The following is a 16,411-nucleotide window of genomic DNA, read 5'->3' on the forward strand; positions in this document are numbered from 1 at the left end:
TAGATATCGTCTAGAAAGACATAGAACAAGTATGTCCAAGGAGTCATTGAATTAAAGTTGGACATGTGACACAGTAGTAGTAGGCCAATCAATGGATCAACTCAAATTTTGGTAATTTTGTTGTTTTATTGATATCTAAAACAAGTCTTTTTCTACATTAACAAGTTTGCCCATGGAGAGGTATTGAACTTGGTGATTGATTTGTTGCTTTATGCATCTCCTAAAACAGCTCCTGTTCTCCACGTTACAGACATGCATAGTTTAGAAAAGGTCACTCGCTCAAGAAAATTATAGATTGTTTTTAGACAATTGATTTGATCGATACATGGTAGCGTGATATTATTGGTTCATGATGCAAAATGCTGATCGGGTACATCATAGTGACCCATAATGATTGACATCAATATTATACAGACATACCATGGGTTTCACGGCCACGTGGATGCATTTGCTCCAAAGCTATCTCAAACCCTCCACGTATTGGGTTGTCTACCTCTATTTCTGTGCGTCGTTGGAGCACGTCAAACTCCTTTCCAAACTGTTGCTGGAAGGCGTAGACAAATCCTGTCAACAAATTGCTTATTATATAACACGTGGAAGTCTCGACTCAGATACACCGTTGATTTTATGATTTGTGCATCGTATCGAAGGTTTCTTATTTTACCCGCTCTCAGATAAGATATTATATATGATGAACCGCCATACCACAAAGGTGGAGAACCAGCTGCTGGTGAGTACCATTCCCTGCCCGGGTACCTCAAGGACAATGAATCCGTCTTGAGTTGCCACCGCTCCGAGTGGCCGCTGAAGCAGATCCTTCTCAGCATTTTTACCATTCCCAGTGAGACCATCAATGTCTCGATGTAAGAACCTCCCCGAGATTTTGATAAAGATGTGATTTTTGTTCTTAATCAGATTCGATTATATTCTTTGAGGACGATCCTTTCTTCGAAAACCGTCATTCATGTCAAAATCTTGCGTATCGAAGAAGGTATATTGTATGCCATCGATCATAAACTCGAGACAGGTATATGGTTTATCCTGATTATAATCTGATCTCAAGTGAAGTGTATGTTATAGGGGGAGAAAGAATTAATAATGTAGATTATGCTTTGTCCCAATTGATGTGATAATAATGTAGAATTGTGTATCTAGGGTTTGGACTTGTGGCGGTTTATAGAGTACAAGGGTTTTTGCACCTTTATAGATTGTGTTGCTGGATTTTTGATATTTGTGTTTGCTAGAATTAATATTTGTGTTTGATAATAATATTTGTGTTTGCTAGAATTAATCATAAGACCATCCAGATTATGCTTTGTCGCAATTGATTTGATAATAATGTAGGACAATGTATCTAGGGTTTGGACTTACGGCGGTTTATAGAGTACAAGGGTTTTTGCACCTTTATAGAGTGTGTCGCTGGATTTTTGATATTTGTGTTTGCTAAAAACACATAGATAGTACCCTTGATGGGCTGGTAGAGGAATATCTTTTTCCAATTTGGTGAGACACTTCAGAATTAGCTTATTTTGGTCAATAGACAGAAATTCTATGATGGATCTGGTATTAGTGACATCAGTCTTTTTGAGTTAGTGGTTCTTTTTTGGATGTATAACAGTTTTTTTGCCCAAAAAAACAGAGATGACAATTCAGGTGAACTTTGGCTTTAGGTCTTCCACAGGATTACTACTATCAGGAATAGGTTGTCATAGAGTGTGATGAAATCTTATATTGAGAGGAAAGTAAGAAAAAACAAATTAGAACATGATGGAAGCCTTATTTGATGTTAACTGATTTATATTTTGATGGTTCCATGGTCAGATGGCTTGCCAGCAAAAGTAAAAAAAAAAAGTTTTCTTGTGCTTCCAGTTTACAATTTAGTATGGTTTCTAAGCTGTCTTTCTTGCCATTTTTCCCTCCTGCCTTTCATTTTATTGATTGTCAATCTTTATTTTTAATTTATATGTCCTTTCAACTCTATTCCTTACCTCTACTTCTTTCTGTTTTTTTTTTTTCGAATGAAAACTTCTTCTGTAACTGTTAGTATTCCAATATTCATTTGTTGTAAGTTCCCTATGTGTTTCTTTTCCTTTTTTTCACCAGCCTACCCTGTCTGCGGTATACGTAGTCAAGATTACTTTCGTATCGAAGACTCTAGCAAAGTTATGTTGGCTCAATAAATATTAATGATAATACAAAATCGTCGGTCAGTATTGTCCTTGCGGCAGCTATGTCTCTTCTTTTCCTTCATTTCTAGCTATCTAACTAGATATGAGCTTATTGCTTTTCAAGGGAGGTAGCTATCCTTTACTTTTTCTTGATTACCTGAACCTTCCAGATCTGATATATCAACTTGCTTACTCGAAACTTTTTGCTGTATCTATGTATTCCTAATAGGAACAGCCCTGCATGAATGCCATGAAGGTTGTTGAGAAACTATATAGTATCAGATGATGGTATGAGTTGACTATTTTGTTTTGACATCTCATGCATTCATGTTTCAGGCATTTGATTGGCTTCTTTCTTTGTCTTGCTTTGACTATATGCATAACAACGAAGGGTCCAAAGTTTGTAGATCTCCGGTCGTTACAGCATTTGCCAGATTTATTGAAGAAAACTGATCTGCAAAGGATTCAGTCAGAACTAGTGACTTGTCTTCCTTCATTGCGTCACTTATCTGATTTGCAGAGATTAAAGGATGCACTGAAGACATCCTTGGCTTCTATGGATGTGCTTCCATCTCTCTCTTGCTGGCACCTACTGCAACTATTATCCAATTGTCTCCCCCTGCAGATTTACGCATTCTGATCACACTAGTATACCTGTTCTGGTACAGTCTCACTTCTCCCATTCTGCAGATTGAAAAATTCCTACTCGACCTAACATGATCTTTGTTACTAGTCCTAGTGTAAATGTCATAAATTTTTCAGAAGGCTCTGTTCTTTTGCCTCGATAGATTGATAATGAAGCACAACTTTTATGAAGATAGTAAAATATTATAAACACTCATCTTACATCAAAACTTTGATATGAAATCATCATGAAACTTTCCAATTTCTGTAGTTATTATCTTAGAAGAATTTTCTAGCATGTCAACGTATGCATTAACTATTTGTTACTAGTTCTCTTTTCGATTAAGACACGACCGATTACAATCTAAACTACAATATGAGAATTCATTCTTGTTGCAATTATTCCTTTATTGTACTGATCAAGGTTGCCTATTTTGATGTCAGGGTTGATTCATCATGAATTTAGCCTGCATTCTCTTGTTATTTTTTGTACATTTAGGATGTCTTTTCTTCATCCTTACTTCTGGTGTTCATTCTAGAAGTTTATTATTTCAAGCTGAATTTGTACAACACAGTATGCATTAGAAAAATTAGTCACTACATTTTAAAACTGGAGTGTTTTTTTTCTTTTTGGAGAGTTTAATGAAGAACTATAAAGATCTTTTTATATGAAATTTTGTGTAAATATGAATAGAGTACTGGATTTTCTTTTTACTCGTCAAACATCTCATTTTTATTAGGATTTTGGCCTAGGAAATATATAGATGATAGAGAAAGGGCCCTATAATTACGAACTATTTGTAATACGACATGGAGTGGTTAATTTATGTTATTTTATTTATTTTAATTTATCGTTGACTAAGTTTATGCCTATTTATATTTCCTATTAAATTGTATCCTAATTTTTTATGAACTATTGATCTCTGCATCTTTGGACCTATCTAAAATTTTATATCATTCAATGTTTTATACTCTTTTCTTTATTTTAAATTGTAATTCAATTGTTGAAACTTAATTTTACATTTTTTCATAATAACGAGGAGGGCAAGTTTTGATATATTACTCAAATTTTAAGTAATGAAAAATAGTTTCTTTATTTGTAAGGATAAATTATCTCTATCTCTTATGCACTATGTTCATATTTTTGTATATATAATTCTATCGAAATATTCTCCTCTATTCAAGAGTGAAAAGTCTCTAGACATCATTATTATTATTATTCTAAAATGCATCGCATCTGAGTTTGCCCTCGCTCGATCTCATAGAGCGGTTCTTCAACTTCTCTACCTTTCACGGTTTGCCCTCGCTTGAAGTCAGTATCTAACCACCACATTGAGTTTTTATACAAGCAGCCAACAGCCATTGCAAAATCCACCTCTTTACTTTCTTTTCCAAGTTCATAAAATAGAAGAAGGCCATCAACAGCTTACGGACAGCACGACCAAACATATAAGGAAGTCTTCTCATCTCCAAAGAAGAGGAGGGAACCTAATGCCAGATTGATGTTAAGATTTTTCTTTTTATACACTCAGTGGTTAGCCCTTTATCTTTGAATTACCGAGTATGTTTTTCTTCTATTTGTGTATTATCCTCAAGCAGCGTACTATGGTAAAGTTAAAATCAATTCCTTAGATTCTGTCTTCGATCTATGTATTACCCTCGAGCAATATATTATTACAAAAGTTAAAATCAATTCATTAGATTGTGTACATGGTGCCAGATATATTTAATGGAAAAAAAATCAGAACACTCGGAAGACAATCAAATTTTGATGCTAAATTATATTTTAAAAAAAGATTGTTAGTATAAAATATATACTATGTTATATTAAATGCAGAAATAATCTTTTATACCAGGATTGAAATCAAATATAATTAGATCTAATTTTACGATACATACGTTTTGATATCATCTTAAAAAGAGATCTCTGTTTGGCCTGTTACGGAGAAGAGTTGAGAGAGATATTGTAATTGTTGAATCTCAGATTTTGATGATGAAACTAATTGATTGTGTTTAGATGTTTAACTGTATTTTGAGTGATGTAGGCCTACTCGATCAGGATTAGACAGTTGACGCAGGAGGAATTGACGTTGTGTCGGAGGAGATCACGTTAGGATATTGGACGGTAGAAGGCTTCGGACGTCGGGCATCGGGTCAAGGAGAGCGGAATTACGCCAAGGATATCGGGGTTACGGAGGTCAATCGCCGATTGGGCAACAAGCTGCAAGAGAGGACGAAGCGCTGAAGAATCAGACGAAGCGCCAACCAATGACGTGCCGGGCAACAGAATGTCAATTCGCGTTGTAATAATTGTCTAGATCGGAGTAGAGTTTTGACTTGTGTGTGCAGGATTAACTACAATAACGACGAAGGCATAAAGCGAAACAAAGTGTCGGAGTCAAGCGCGAAGGATTTGTTGCGAGTTCGAGAGTTCGACGGAAGTCCGAAGGTTTGTCGGGAATGCTGCCGGAACTAGCCGAGAATGAGTAGGGAGCTTGCCGAAGGGTTTTTCGGAAGCTCGCCGGAAGGTTCGTTGGAAGTTCGCGGAGCTCGCCGAGAAAGATCGGAGCTTGCCGAAGAAGCTCATTGGAACTCGCCAAGATCAAATCGTGAAGTCTATGAGCTTGCCGGGAGTCCGCAGAATGGTTTCTGAGAGTTCATCGGAAGACCGTCGGAAGTTCGTCGAAAAAAGTCTTAACTTGCGGACTTTATAATAGCTTAGGAAATGTCTTTAAATTCGTAGTTAGCACGTTAATTAGGGTTAAGATTAGGTGTTAATCCTATAACCCAAGTAGGGGCCAATTGGGCCCGAGTTCGGACTGGTTTGGGCCAAGTTTGGAGCCCAACCAGTGAGCTGAAATAGTGTAGGCGGTGGCACCGCCCAGATCCCGAGAACTGAGCGGTGGCACCGCTGGACCGAGCGGTGGCACTGCCCAGCACCCGAGAGGTCGGGCGGTGGCACCTCCATCGACAGGTGGTGGCACCTCCACCGACTCGTGGTGGCACCGCCAGCCTCGGGAACCCAAGAGAATTCAAAATTTGGAGCACAAATTTGAATCCTCTTGGGGCCTATAAATACCCCTCAATTCTCAGCAGAGAACACAACCTTTTGAGGAGTAAGAAATTGAGATAAAGCCTTAGCAAAGTCTTTAGCAAGTCTTGTTTTTTAATTGCTTGAGTGTTCACCTCCTTCTTTCTCGTTGAAAACTTGTAAGAGTGTGAACCACTTGTAAAAGGTTGTAAAAGGGGTATTTGTCCTTCCCCTTCAAAGTGATTTGCTAGTGGAAGTTGGGAGCCTTTTCGAAGAAGGCTTCACAAGTGGATGTAGGTGATTTTGACCGAACCACTTTAAATTGGTGTGTTCTCTGGTTTGCATTTACTTATTGTTATTTATCTTACTGCAAACCTTCATACGTGCTTTACTTCCTCATTACTTTTGCTGCACACCTTTACGAACACGCTTTCAAGATAAGCACTTCCGAGTTCGGTTTTTTATCATATGAAATTTTTTTCCAAAATCAAAGTTTTAATCCGCTGCACTAATTCACCCCCCCCCCCCCCCCCCCTCTTAGTGCCGCTCCGATCCTAACAATTGGTATCAGAGCCCGGTATTTCTCATTTCGGATTTACACCCGAGAGAAATGACTCTTCATGGCTTTCAAGAGGGCTTATCGGTTGTTCGTCCACCGTTGTTTAACAGATTGGACTACACTTATTGGAAAACTCGAATGAGAATTTTCTTGATTTCTATGAATTTGGATTTATGGAATATCGTTGAAAACGATTTTCAACTTCCCTCTAAACCGATGAACGAATGGTCGGATTTGGAGAAGAAATATTTTTCTTTAAACGCAAAGGCTATGAATGCCTTATTTTGCGCTTTGGACAAAAATGAGTTCAATCGGATTTCTATGTGCGAAACGGCTTTTGATATTTGGCAAACACTTGAAATCATGCACGAGGGAACTATTAGAGTCAAAGACTCGAAAGTTAACATTTTATTGCATGATTTTGAGCTTTTTCAAATGCAACCAAGCGAGACTATAGGTGACATGTACACCCGTTTCACGGATGTCGTCAATAATCTAAGAGTTCTTGGTAAATCTTTTTCGAATTTTGATCTCGTAAGCAAGATCTTAAGATCCCTTCCAAAAAGGTGGGATCCTAAAATAACCGCAATACAAGAAACAAAAGATTTAAATATTTTTCCACTTGAAGAACTAATTGGTTCGTTGATGATATATGAAATGGTGCACAATGCACATATGATGAACATGATGAACAAAATCACCTTCCAAAGAATAGGAAGGATTTGGAACTCCGGACAAATGAATACCACTTGAGCGATGACTCAAGTGATGAGGACAATGATGAACTTGAACTTCGAACACTAAATCTTAATAAGTTTATTAAACAAAAATCTAAAATAAACAATGAACTTGAACGGAGGAAGAGGCCAAAGAAGAGGAAGACAACCAAGGATGAATCAAAAACTTCCAAAAGTGAAACGGCGAATTGGGCTTTTACGAGCTTCGACTACAAGGTAAGTAACTCAACTCTCTTGAATTATTTTGAAATTACATAATACTTTTCATGAGTTATTTGTAATTTAGTTTAGGATTAATTTTCTTAAAAATTACATGAAAGAAAAAAGAAATCATGCTTATCATTCTAGTAATTTTGAAAATAATCATGAAAATTGTATGTTTATGATAAACAAAATGATTTTGATTAAAAATACCTTATGAAATATGATATCATGCCTAATAAATTTATTTTTTGAAGCTATGCATGATGATGATGAGTTTTGGGTAATTTATAGTTTATTGATTATTGATGATTTCCATAATGATCTTTTACGATTTATGGATTATTGATTTATACCATGATGAAAGTTGCTTTCGAAAATGATGCACGACTTTTGTATGCAAATTAACCATGAAAAGATAGATTCACCTAAAAAGAAAAATGTATGACTGCAACAAATAACAAATGAAGCCATCATTGATGAATATGTTTTATGTTTAACAGTTTCTTTGGCTTATATGCTCTATCATGATAAATATTTTGAAATTAACTGAAATCATGTTTGATTTGAAGTAATACATAATTATCATTCTTAATGATGCATTTTTTGATTTGACATAAAAGTGGCTTTAAAAAAAATAATGTATGTTTTGATTTGACATAAATGAAATAGGCATGATTATATGAAATAGTGAAGTGTCATGCTTAACAATTGTATACTTAACGATGCATAAAGTTGTAATGAAAATATTAATATTTTAATACTATGATTTGATAATTTTATGTATGACATTGTAAAGTAATATATAATGATGCATAATGATGAAATTATGTAATAAACATATTAAACATTTTGAAACCATGTTTTAGTGTCATGCATATTGATCATGCTTAATAAATTTCGAAATTATGCATCATAAATCTTACGATTTATGAATTATTAATTTTTACTATAATGAAAGTACCTTATTGATCTTTGTTGAAATAAATCTTACTCTTTCGGTTTTAAACATGATACATGTTTTTATTTGGCATAAATGAAACAAAATCATATGTTTTGAAACAATCGAAAAGAGGAAAACATTCTTGAAAATTATTTTGCTCAATCTTATTGATTTTGATGAATCCATTTGTATCATCTTTGTGAATCTCTTGGATTTTGATAATGATTTTGATGATTTAAATTCGAATAATTTTTTATCGAAATCATGATCTTGATAATTATGTTTTGAAACTTTATGTAAACCAAGAATGTTCATCATGATTCTCTCTTTGAATATTTAAATAGGAGAATTTTCTAGATGAATCATGATTTTGACAATTGAATATTTGATGTGCATGAATTGAGATCTTGCTCTCCTACTATTCTTTTTGCTATTCACCAAAAGGAAGATTAATTCTAATAAACCATGATATGCTATATGAATTTTATTATATTCATGAAGTAATATCTCATCACTAATTTTTGTTTATATTCCTTCATGTGATGATATGAATGTATGAAACACTTATGATATGATTTTTTATACAATTCCATGTATTCGTGAAATATTTATCTCATCACCCAATTAATTCCTCTTGATAATCCTAATGTGATGAAGTGAAATTATGCATGGAATACAAATGGGGAGAAGTTTTGATCATGCATGATATGATATAATTTGACAAATTGATACCATCATGATATGAAACATTTATGATTTGCAATGATGTATGCAATACTTGTGCTTTCTAATTATGATGTGATGTATTATATATGATGTAAATCATGATTTAAAATACTATGAGTTGTTGCTAAAATGATATATTATAAATATTGATTTAATTTTTTGTATCATGAATACTCTAAATGATGAATGTTTGGTATCATGATCAAAATATTGACAAATAGTTAAAAATTTTAGTATCATGTATGATATCCTCATAATGTTGATCGATTTATTCAATATCGTGCATGAATGAATATAAGGTTTTTGAAAATGTGTTTATTCTAATTTAAAAATATGATGATGCACAAATAAGATTGATACTTACCTTTGTCATAATTGATGTAAAGGGTCTTCCCTTCCTTTTGACAAATGACAAAGGGGGGGATAGCTAGCTTGCACAAGTCAAGAAGATGCAAAAACTTGATTGCTAACTTGCCTATCTTAAGTAGCAAAGATTGCTAACTTGCTTATTTCAAGAAGCAAAAGTTGTCTTCTTGAACATCACTATCTTGCCTATCTCAAGAAGCAAGACTTGCAACCTGCACATTACAATAGGAAGCAAGAATCGATAGCTTACACACTTCAACAAGAAAGCTATCTTGTATTTGCTTTCGAAATTTTTGCTAGCTTGTATGTTGTAAAACTTGCTTACTTTTTCAAACACTTTGCTAGCTTGCACTTTGTAAAGGAAGCGAAAATAGCACTTCTTAAAAGAGAAGAAAGAACTTACTATCTTGAACATCACAAAAATTTGCTACCTTGCATGATGTAAAATTTGCTAAGATCACTATCTCAAAAGAGTTGCTATCTAAAAAAAAAAAAGAAGCAAAAGTGCAATCTTACACAAGAAGCAAGTGTTGAATTGCCATGATTGAACTTAAGAATCTTACTATGTTTTTGTGTTTATATGTTGTGATGAAAATCTAGCTTCATGTTATAAAAACTTGAATATATTTTAAAATAGCTAGAGCTACTTCTCCTTTTTGTTGATGACATAGGGGGAGAAGTATATTGATGACTTTATGCATTGAATTGAATATTTTATATATATTTGCATGATGGTTTAAATATTTTTCATAACATGTGATGAATGTTACTTAGATTTGGGATAATCCAAGTGTTATATCAATGGCATATTGATAGGGGGAGTTTGGTTAAACTCTGGGGAGTTAAATTTAACTCCGTTAGTCATCAATTAGTTGTCATCATCAAAAAGGGGGAGATTGTTGAATCTTGGATTTTGATGATGAAACTAATTGATTGTGTTTAGATGTTTAACTATATTTTGAGTGATGCAGGTCTACTCGATCAGGATTAGACAGTTGACGCAGGAGGAATTGACGTTGCGCCGGAGGAGATCACGTCAGGATATTGGACGACAGAAGGCTTCGGACATCCGGCATCGGGCCAAGGAGAGCGAAATTACGGCAAGGATATCGGGGTTACGGAGGTCAACCGCCGATTGGGCAACAAGCTACAAGAGAGGACGATGCGCTGAAGAATCGGACGAAGCGCCAACCAATGACGTGCCGGGCAACAGAATGTCAATTCGCGTTGTAATAATTGTCTAGATCGGAATAGAGTTTTGGCTTGTGTGTGCAGGATTAACTACGATAACGACGAAAGCATAAAGCGAAACAAAGTGTCGGAGTCAAGCGCGAAGGATTTGTTGTGAGTTCGAGAGTTCGACGGAAGTCCGAAGGTTCGTTGGGAATGCTGTCGGAACTAGCCGAGAATGAGTAGGGAGCTTGCCGAAGGGTTTTTCGGAAGCTCGCTGGAAGGTTCGTTGGAAGTTCACGGAGCTCGCCGAGAAAGATCGGAGCTTGCCGAAGAAGCTCATTGGAACTCGCCAAGATCAAATCGTGAAGTCTTGGAGCTTGCTAGGAGTCCGCAGAATGGTTTCCGAGAGTTCATCGGAAGATCGCCGAAAGTTCGTCGGAAAAAGTCTTGACTTGCGGACTTTGTAATAGCTTAGGAAATGTATTTAAATTCGTATTTAGCACGTTAATTAGGGTTAGGATTATGTTTTAATCCTATAACCCAAGTAGGGGTCAATTGGGCCCGAGTTCGGACTGGTTTGGGCCAAGTTTGGAGCCCAACTAGTGAGCTGAAATAGTGTAGGCGGTGGCACCGCCAGATTAGGCGGTGGCACCGCCCAGAACCCGAAAACTGAGTGGTGGCACCGCTGGACTGAGCGGTGGCACTGCCCAGCACCCGAGAGGTCGGGCGATGGCACCTCCACCGACAGGTGGTGGCACCGCCAACCTCGGGAACCTAAGAGAATTCAAAATTTGGAGCATAAATTTGAATCCTCTTAGGGCCTATAAATACCCCTCAATTCTCAGCAGAGAACACAACCTTTTGAGGAGTAAGAAATTGAGATAAAGCCTTAACAAAGTCTTTAGCAAGTCTTGTTTTTCAATTGCTTGAGTGTTCACCTCCTTCTTTCTCGTTGAAAACTTGTAAGAGTGTGAACCACTTGTAAAAGGTTGTAAAAAGGGTATTTGTCCTTCCCCTTCAAAGTGATTTGCTAGTGGAAGTTGGGAGTCTCTTTGAAGAAGGCTTCACAAGTGGATGTAGGTCATTTTGATCGAACCACTTTAAATTGGTGTGTTCTCTCGTTTGCATTTACTTATTGCTATTTACCTTACTGCAAACCTTCATACGTGCTTTACTTCCTCATTACTTTTGCTGCACACCTTTACGAACATGTTTTCAAGATAAGCACTTCCGAGTTCGGTTTTTTATCATATGAAAGATTTTTCCAAAACTGAAGTTTTAATCCGCTGCACTAATTCAACCCCCTCTCTTATTGATTAACAGTGTTTTCCTTAAATATGAAAGAACTAATCATATTATGAAACTTTATATATCATTGTCTATGAGCTTGTTTAAGGCCATAAATGAATTTTTTTAATTTAAAAGCCCAACTTTTTGTTATCCTTTTCTATGAATCCTTCATGTTATTCCATATAGATTTTCTCATCCAGATCCCCGTTTAAAAATGCTATTTTCACATGATTTTGATGTAACTCAAAATCATAATGAGCCACTAATACCATGACGATTCTCAATGAGTCCTTTCTAGAAACTAGAGAAAATATATCGTTATAGTCGATGTCTTGTTTCTAAGAAAAACCTTTTGCTATAAGTTTGGCTTTATATCATTCAATATAGCGTTAAAGGCCCATTTATACCCGACTCATTTATAATTATTGGGCAATTCAATGAGTTCCCAAATACTATTCTACACAATTGATTTTAACTCTTCTTTCATTTAATCATACCATTTTCGAGAATCATTACTTTCTATGGCTTGTGAAAACAATAAGGGATCTTTTTTTATTCCTATATCATAATCTGATTCTTATAGATATACCACATAATCATTAGAAATGACATGTTTCATTTTTCTTCTAGATCTTCTCAAAGCTGTCAATTGTGATTGTTCTACAAGATCATTAGTAGCGACATCAACATCACGTGAGAGTTTTTCGATGTTATTATGTTGTTCACCCTCGTCAATACTCTCATTGATTTGAGGAAAAATAATCTCTCGAATATGAGATATATTGGAGAATTAACTTGAATCTCCTTAATATCAAAATTGATCATTTGAGATTTTTTACTCTCACTTATCTCATCATTTTCTAGGAATCTTGTATTACTAGATTCTACTATCCTCATACTATGATTAGGGCAATAAAATCTATATCCCTTGGATTTTTCTGGATAATCAATAAAATATTCTGAAATAATTCTTGGATCTAATTTTTTTTCATATGGACATAATACTCTTATCTCTGTAGGACACCCTCAAATACGTAAATGTTTCAAACTGAGATTCCTACGAGTCCATAACTCAAATGGAGTTGATGAAACTAACTTACTAGGAACCCTATTTAAGATAAACATAGTTGTCCTAAGAGCTTCACCCTACATTGACTCAAGTATAGAGGAAAAACTCATCATGCTCCTAATTATATCCATAACAGTACGATTTCGCCTTTCAGCAATATCGTTCTGTTGTGGCACACCTAGTAATACATATTGAGCACAAATACCTCGTTATTTTAGGAATCTAGTGAAAGGACTAATATTCTGACTATATTAATCATATTTGTCATAAAATTCACCATCCTTGTCAAATCTAATAATTTTTAACTTTTCTATCTAATTGTCTCTCGACTTCATTTATGTACACTTCAAGAGTATCAACGGTTTTGAGACTTTTCATGTATTAGATAAACATAGTCATATTTGGACAGATCATCTATAAATGTGATAAAATATCTTTCTCTACTAAAACAAGAAATATAGAGTGGTCCGTAGATATCAGTATGAATAATCTCAAGGAGTTCTTTACTTCGTGTGATATTTTTCTTTATATATTTAGTTTGCTTTCCCTTAATGCAATCTATACAATCATCAAAATCAATGAAGTCTAAATGTTCCAAAATATTATCCTTCACTAATCTTTCAATTCTTTCTTTGGAGATATGCCCCAATCGTCTATGCCACAATATAGAAGATCTTTCATTATTGAAACTACGTTTCAATCCAATACTTGGTTGCAGGATCAATAATGTATTTGCAAACTCAAGATTCAAATTAATTATGTACACACTATCACACATCATTCCATAACCAACTTTTATTGAATCATAAAATATACATAGTTTACAATTACTAAAAGAAAGATAATATCTTAACTCATCAATTCTAGATAGAGAAACTAAATTTATAGAAATAATAGGAATATAATATGTGTTAACAAGATCCATCAGATGACCCGTCTCTAAGCATAGATGATAAGTACCAACTGATATGACTTTTGCTTTGAGACGATTTCTCATAATGATGAATCTTTCATATTTTTTTGGTTTCCGGATTGAAAGAAATCACTATATATTATTGGTAACATGAGTTGAAGCACGAGAATCAATCCATAAAGTGTTAGATGGAACTTCTGTAATGTTTAATTTGAAACATACAAAGGTCGAGTTTATACCTTTCTTTTCAAACCAAGTCTTGCGTTTAATGTAGTCATTCTTCACATGTCTTTTCTTGCCACAAAAGAAATACTTTGTAGTAAAAGCTTTCTTTTCATTAGTCTGTTTAATATTTTCAAACCCGACAAATTTCTTTGATGGATGATGCTTCAATTTTCTTTTCTTATTACCAGCTCCTTGAGTAGCAATCATAATATTATATGAACTTTTCTACTTTAATCTCAATTTTTCATGAACACACATGCTAGTTAACTCATTCAAATCTCACTTATCCTTATTTCTATTATAGTGAATCTTGAATAAGTCAAACTGAGATGGAAGAGAATTGAGAATGAACTGTGCGAGGAAAGACTCATTGACATTCATACCTAATGCTTTAAGTTTTGCAGCTTTATTAGCCAGATTGAGAATGTGATCCTGAATTCCTTGAGTGTCATCATATTGAGCCGTAGTCAGTTCTTTCATTAATGTGCCAACCAATGACTTATCAGTATATTTAAATCTATCTTCAATAATCTTTAAATATTCTTGTGTGCTAGTTGCAATCGATAATAAAGTTTTTATGTTATTTGCAATCGTCATTCTTATGAACATTAAACTAACCCTATCAGATCTTTCCTAAACCTTCATTTCATTAACTTGTTCCATAATACTTTTATTAATCAACTATGCGCGCTTTTATACAAGCAATGCCAAATCAAGATATAATACACTAAGTGTAAATTACACATGCTCTAATTATTCTAGATAATTTGATATAGAGAGTATAGGGATACTAGAAGCATAACAAGGTATAGACGAAAGTACTTTGTAAAATATAAAATAACATTAATGCTTTGAGTTTTTCAAAATTTGATGAACTATTGTTATCATATATATTACACATTTGGGTGAAATATTGATATATCTAGTGTTTACTCAAGATCATCTATGGAGGACTCATACCATCCTTATGGAATAGTGTTGTTACCTTTGGGTATACAATCCTAAACTACAAGGATATCCAAAACAGTATCATCATACCCAATCGCATAATTATTTAAACTAGATTTTCCTTTGGGATTATCTAAATCTCCTAATTATGTGTGTCATTGTGAATATTATTTTTTTAATATCATTTAGGACTAATTCCTTAATATTATTTTATAAGTTATTGGTCTAGGTCACTTTGGTGGCTACAAGACCAATATAATAATATAAAATATAATTTAAAATGTTCTATAAATGTTCAAATTTTTATTGTAATTCACATCACAAAAGCCTATCATCCCAAGCTACTTTGATAGCTATAGAATAATGACAATAATAATTATTGAATATTAATCAGTAAAAAAAAACTCATGTGATAATCATGATAACATATAAATGATGTGAAAGATGAACATTATTTCATAATTTCAAATATATATATATATATATATATATATATGTGTGAATAACCAAATGAATATCCAAGAACAATAATTAGATTTTATTTACCACATGTAAAAATATAATTAATAATTCATATGAGAAAACTATAAAAGTAAACCATAATTTATATTTTTTAAATTAAAATTAAATTTAATCAAATAATCAAAATATAACCATGATTAAATTCAATCATAATTATAATAAATCATATTTATAAATTTATAATTGAGAATATAAATTAAAAATTCTTAATTTCATGAGGGTAAAATTATAAATATTTAAGAGGATATAAATTGGAATTATGAGATTTGTAAAGGGTAGAATTATCAAAAGAATTAAAGGATATTAATAAAATATAGAAGGACAAAGTTGTAAATTGATCAAAGGGAAATACTAGGGCAAAACTATAATTTTTTTTTGCAAAAATCTGATTTGCAACGTCATTGTCGGTGCAGCCTGCGCCTGCACACGGCTGTCACTACCGCGGTTTGTGCCCATCAGTGCAGCTTACCTGCTGACACGTGGTTGCCGCCCATGTGCATCTTATGCCTATGGGTGGCTGTGCTGCCATGGCTCCTACCAGCCCACGGCTACCGCTTGGGTGCCGCTTACCCGCGCGCAGTCACCGCCTTGATGCATCCTACTACCCTCGTGTAGTCGCCGCATGGACGCGGTGTTGCCTGCGTGCAGCCGTTGCATGGGCGCAGTGTTGCCATCTAGTGTGCTGCGGCACGCACGCTACCCAATGCAACCTTTATCGCTTATAGATTCACTGGTTATATGTAGTAAGGTTGACGACGACCATTGTTGCTTCACGATCATCGGAGAATAGGGATAATAGATCTAATATATTTGATCTGAAGAACCTAGGCTCTAATAACATAAATTCTATAATATGCTATATTAAATATGAAAATAATATTTTTATGTTATGATTGAAATAAAATATAATTAAATC

The sequence above is a fragment of the Musa acuminata genome, chromosome BXJ3-6 (genome assembly GCF_036884655.1).
Source record: "Musa acuminata AAA Group cultivar baxijiao chromosome BXJ3-6, Cavendish_Baxijiao_AAA, whole genome shotgun sequence".
NCBI classification, from domain to species: domain Eukaryota; kingdom Viridiplantae; phylum Streptophyta; class Magnoliopsida; order Zingiberales; family Musaceae; genus Musa; species Musa acuminata.